Genomic DNA, 6,000 nt, shown 5'->3' on the forward strand with positions numbered 1-6,000 from the left:
ATATACAGTGAAGTTAATGTAAGTTATATATGGTATAAAAATGATTAGTTTCGCTATTGTAGTTTTCACACAATAAAACTATAGTCGGCCCCCTTAAGAAGGAGGATAAGTGACAGACTTAAGTAGGAGGATAAGTGACAGACTTAAGTAGGAGGATAAGTGACAGACTTAAGTAGGAGGATAAGTGACAGACTTAAGTAGGAGGATAAGTGACAGACTTAAGAAGGAGGATAAGTGACAGACTTAAGTAGGAGGATAATTGACAGACTTAAGTAGGAGGATAAGTGACAGAGTAGGAGGATAAGTGACAGACTTAAGTAGGAGGATAAGTGACAGACTTAAGTAGGAGGATAAGTGACAGACTTAAGTAGGAGGATAAGTGACAGACTTAAGTAGGAGGATAAGTGACAGACTTAAGTAGGAGGATAAGTGAGAGACTTAAGAAGGAGGATAAGTGACAGACTTAAGTAGGAGGATAAGTGACAGACTTAAGTAGGAGGATAAGTGACAGAATTAAGTAGGAGGATAAGTGACAGAGTAGGAGGATAAGTGACAGACTTAAGTAGGAAGATGAGTGACAGACTTAAGTAGGAGGATAAGTGACAGACTTAAGTAGGAGGATAAGTGACAGACTTAAGAAGGAGGATAAGTGACAGACTTAAGAAGGAGGATAAGTGACAGACTTAAGTAGGAGGATGAGTGACAGACTTAAGTAGGAGGATAAGTGACAGACTTAAGTAGGAGGATAAGTGACAGACTTAAGTAGGAGGATAAATGACAGACTTAAGTAGGAGGATAAGTGACAGACTTAAGTAGGAGGATGAGTGACAGACTTAAGTAGGAGGATAAGTGATAGACTTAAGTAGGAGGATAAGTAATGGGTACCCCAAATCGTGACAGACTTAACGAGTGGTATAAAAAAAATTCATAATTAATTTCTGTAATTTTCTTAGATGTCTTAATATTTATACTACGAGGGGTAATCAAAAAGTTCGCGAACTATCTCTATATCAACAAAACCACAATACGGATTAGAAAAAAAATTGGTACACACATAGCCATACACAAGTTCTATAAATAGCATATGCTGAGTAAAGTTTTGCTCCTTGTTGGTGACGTCACAATGTAAAAATGACGTCACTATGCAGGTCACTTGTGACGAAAAATGGTTGTCTCAGTCGAACTCGTTCAACAAACGACTGTAGAATTTATGGTATATCTTAGAAATCCCTTTGAAGTAGCGTATAATAATTTGTACACAGTTTATTAAGACAAATGACCTCTTATAAATTTAATCAATGATTGGATTTATCGTTTTTGTGAAGGAAGGCAGATGGTTAAAAAAGATACTTGTTATATTGCTCAGTGAGAGCAAGTTTGAAAAGAGATGTGTTTTAATGAAGCAATTTGCTATCAAAGACCTCCAATTTACACTTTGAAAAATAGTTGAATAATTTAACAATAATATAATTATCAAATACCAAAGATATCGATTACTTTAGATTTTAAACATAATACATATGATAAAAAGGAGGCATCCATTCTCTATCAACCTTGCACAAACGTCTCTCCCGAGACAGAAAATTTGGGTTTTGATGGTCGCCATGCTTATTTTTGGAAAGGATATTCTTATCAACCCATTCTATTGCCGAGATTTGACCATTTCTGACACATGAATGATTCTTGTTATAAAAACTAATTTACATGGAAAGAAATATAAAACTCAGAAAAATCTTTAAACGTTTGTGACAGAACGCTATAGAGGGGGTCACGTGACCGCCTATATCACGTGATTTACGCATGAGCAGAACGGTGACAGATGTGCATTAAAATCGGAGAAGACTAATTTAAAATATAATCAACACTGAAACTAAATATTGTTTCTTTTATGGAAGTTATTCAATTAGTTCGCGAACTTTTTGATCACCCCTCGTAGATGTAGTTCCATAAAAAAAAAGTTATGATATAAATGATAAAAGAAACTTGATAAATCTCAGAGTTGGTTTCATCTATCCTTATGTCTAAGTTGAAGTCGGGGATAAAACAGGTCAATTGTAAAGATAGTGAAAATTTACTATTTCATCAATATTTTACTTTCAAACTTATTATTAAAAACTCGTTTAAAACAATAAAACCAAATTGATATCAAACCTCGGACGGATCTTAACGAACCATAAAAATTAAATGATCAACCTTATTTTAAAAGTACATGTTTTCAACATTCCAGACACAAAGTAGCTAACAAAGCGTTTTGAAAGCAAATATTGGAACATGATTTATAAACTTCATCAACGTCACACTTGTCATATAGATTTCAAACACTTTCTATATAACGAGAACTTCATTGCTAAGTTAAATCGTCAACAGAGATTGTTTGGTACGAAAATTACATTTTATTCTTCTTCCAACAATACCCCATCTAAAAAATTAAAATTGCTATTGATCCTGCTCGGTAAAAGTTTGAATGGATTGACCCGGTACAGGGTTGTTCTTAGTTACAAGACCTCAAACTGTCAGAATTATTCGGAATCCGCAGTCAAACTGTCATGTTTTTATGATAGTTAAATTTTTCAACACAATGTAATTGAGATGACATTGCAGCGATATGTGTAACAAAGTTCATAAAAAATCCTCTAATGACAGGCAAAAACGTACATTGTGATATATTTTAAAAATTATATTGATATATTCAAGATGAAAAGCGAAGGAAACAGAACGGAAAAATTATTTGTTTGAAAAAGAAACTTAAATTGCAAATAGGACATTTTTTCTAATAAGTTACCTTTATGCGGATCTTTATTGCTTACATTTCAATAAATCAAAAATGAAATTTTAAAATACTTAATTCACCAGTGCACATCGGATTAGTAGCGATGCCAATCAATAGAATATAAAACGACGAAAATTCTTTTAACTCGATTTTCACTTCAATTATTGAATTAAATTTTTAGATTGCTAAACATTAGTGACACAAATAATGATGAAATTCACTTTCAAATTTTAAATGACGCCGCGTTTTGTAAGAAACTTTCTCCGAACCATCCCCTATCCGAGGGGACCCCCGTCTTAGCATGGGGTATAAATTTGTGGACATCACACACCTCCTATGTATGTCGAACGTGCTAAGGCATAATTCAATGTTTCAATTAAATGATATCGAAAATATTCCAAATAAGACTACAATAGATCGAGGAGCATAAACAAAAATCCATGAATAGTTTCAAAGGTAAGGATTAATTTAACCAGGTGGTCGAGGAAAGTTAATTTTAGACGTAGCTCCGTTGGGGTATTTCATGTATAAATTATCGCAAAGTGCTTCTCTGGTTTCATTAACTTGTAGAGTGATTTTGTGCAAGAGCATGTTTCTAACAACAAATATGCAAACACTTTTGTAAATGGAAAACAAAACCTTTTATATATATGCTAACAAATTGAACAACGTATTGCATGGTCGTGACAAACAATGAAAAAGCAGTAATGAAAAGTGCTGAATTATTTTTCATAACTAGAAAAACCTTTCAGAAGCATTGATTTTTAAAAACAATTTTAATCTTAGAAAACAGTGAAATGTTTGTGGTTAAATTCCTTCGAGACAACACTCCAAAATTGGCATTTATCATCTTCAGATAAGAATATGAAAATTCCAATTTCACTTTAGTCCACTTAACTTAAGTCTTAACAACGGTCTCGTAAAAATCTCTTCCCTCATAAATTACTTTCACAATACACCGGTACATTACGCCAGGAGCGAAACCATTGTAACATGTTCTCAGAGTTTTTAAAACTCAATTATCTACTGCAAAACAGTAGGATATCTCCCTTTCAGGAGAATTCTCTCCTTTCGTCTTTAACAAAGAAATTTTTTTATTACATAGCACCTTTTCCTTTTAAAAAATAAATAGGAAACATTGCAATGAACGAGTCGACCATCACGAAAGTCTGGAGTCGCTAGAGCTCCTGTATTTCCGAGGGGAAGGTCGAAGGTAGCGACACTCTTTAAGGTCCTCCCATTCTTCGTCCGTTATAGTTTTGGGTGGTAGTGTCACAGAACTGTAATCTGTAGGCAAAATAGGTAGAGGTTTCAGTTCGTATATCCTTGGTAACGAAATCGGGGGCAACCGTAATGGTTTTTCTTTCCTTGGTTGTGGATGCATCAAGCCATTATTATCAAAGTAATCTGTTTCATTAATGGACGGAAACAGTCTGTCTTGGTCCTCATTGTCATTTTTCTTCTTCTCAATCTTTTCCAAGGAAATCAAAGTTCCAACTTCTCCATTTGGGAAAATGATGGATGCTTTCATTGTTTTCTCACTGTTTCTCGTTTCTAGTGTCTTCAGACTCTTTTTGTCGATTGTTCCTCCATCCACAGCGACTAATCTTTTCAACAGTTTCATTTTAAATGCATTGGGTGATAAGAAGATGGGCTGTTCGGATCTGGGTCTCTCTGATGCTTGTTCAGACGGCCTTAAGATATCCGGAAACTGGCCCTGTAAGATCTGTTGACTTTCCATATCTGTTCTGATTATATATATGACGATTCCTTATCAGCTTCGAGATAACAACGGGGGTAGGAAACAATCTCCTGCGAAGGTAATGATAATGACTCCTTAACAGCAACGGGTACGATAAATTTATCAGTTAGTACAATAAGTCCCGATAAAAAAGCTCCTTGTTTGAAAGAACAATCTCTCTGATTAAAGGTGGCGTGGAGTGCGGCCTTTTATCGTAAGTTTCCAGTCGCGTCTCTTCTGCAATTTTACCAGAGTTTGTCAAAACTATGTACTTTAGCTCACACAGCGATGTTATGAAATCCAACCAGTAAGTAACGGGATTTAAAGCCCCACGTGAACAACTGGTACATTACTTATATATTTTAAAATGTTAAAAACAAATACTCCCAGAAATAAACTACGCCCACTTTTCCATTTGGCCGTGAAGTCGTGCAGTGCGCCGCAACGGGAACGAAACAAAAAAGAGTGTCAATTTTAACGGTTGCTGTCACTAGTTAAAGTCGGGGATACGTAGTTGGAAGGTCCTATGATTGGTGCGTATTCGTACCGATATTACGTTTGAATTACTTCAATCTACCACAAGAAAGATAAAATTTGTCTCAATGATTATTTGCTTTCTGCTTGACACATATACCCCTTTCGGAACTGAATCGCAGATACAACAATGCATCTATGATGTATATGAGTAAATAGATTTAAAAGGCACTTTACTTTTATAAAAGGAGAGAAAGTAAATATTGTCAATGGCCTTTTTATGTGCCCAAATAGGTAAGAACTATGGGTCTGTATGACTGTAGCAGATAATTAGGAGATATAGAGCTTAGACAAGCTCATGAAGTAAATTTGTTTTGTTCTCAGTGAGGTCCCTGAGTCGGTTATGCTGTTTAAGTACCAAGCACTATTATCTAAAATTCTTAAGAAACATTCGAATTCTCGATTTAGATTTCGAAAATTGCATACCGCAATGTGTTGAATATGCTACTATGCCATGCACTTACATAAAGTCAAGTATGCTATCTGCAATTTAATTAATAATTTACTCTAAAGCAATATCTAAAGATAAGCCGTCAGCTTTAAAATCCTTTACAATACTAAGAAGATTTCGACTTAAGTTTAAATACGTAGTATTTGGTCTTTATGAAAAGCTTGACATATGAATTTTCGACAAATAAATTACTAGCAAAAGAAAATGATGTCACTGCACAGATATATGAATTCTATTTTGAATTTGGGAAAATTGGTCCAGTAATATATCTTAATCTCCTAAACCACTTACTCCTAAGGAAAGTATCAACTTCTGCAAGTGAAAGAGACATTTCAGACTTAAGGGTACTTAACACAAACAAAAATTGATGCATGGATTGATATAAATTTTTTGACTGATTTTGATCTGAAATGACATAAATAATAAATCCCTAAAATACAAAGAAATAGTAGGTTTTCTTTGGTGCTTAGATATGAGACTTTGTTTCGCTCTCTATATAATCCT

This window comes from Saccostrea cucullata, unplaced genomic scaffold (genome assembly GCF_032062105.1).
Source record: "Saccostrea cucullata isolate Sc308-1 unplaced genomic scaffold, CSIRO_AGI_Scuc_v1 ctg3378, whole genome shotgun sequence".
Classification (NCBI taxonomy): domain Eukaryota; kingdom Metazoa; phylum Mollusca; class Bivalvia; order Ostreida; family Ostreidae; genus Saccostrea; species Saccostrea cuccullata.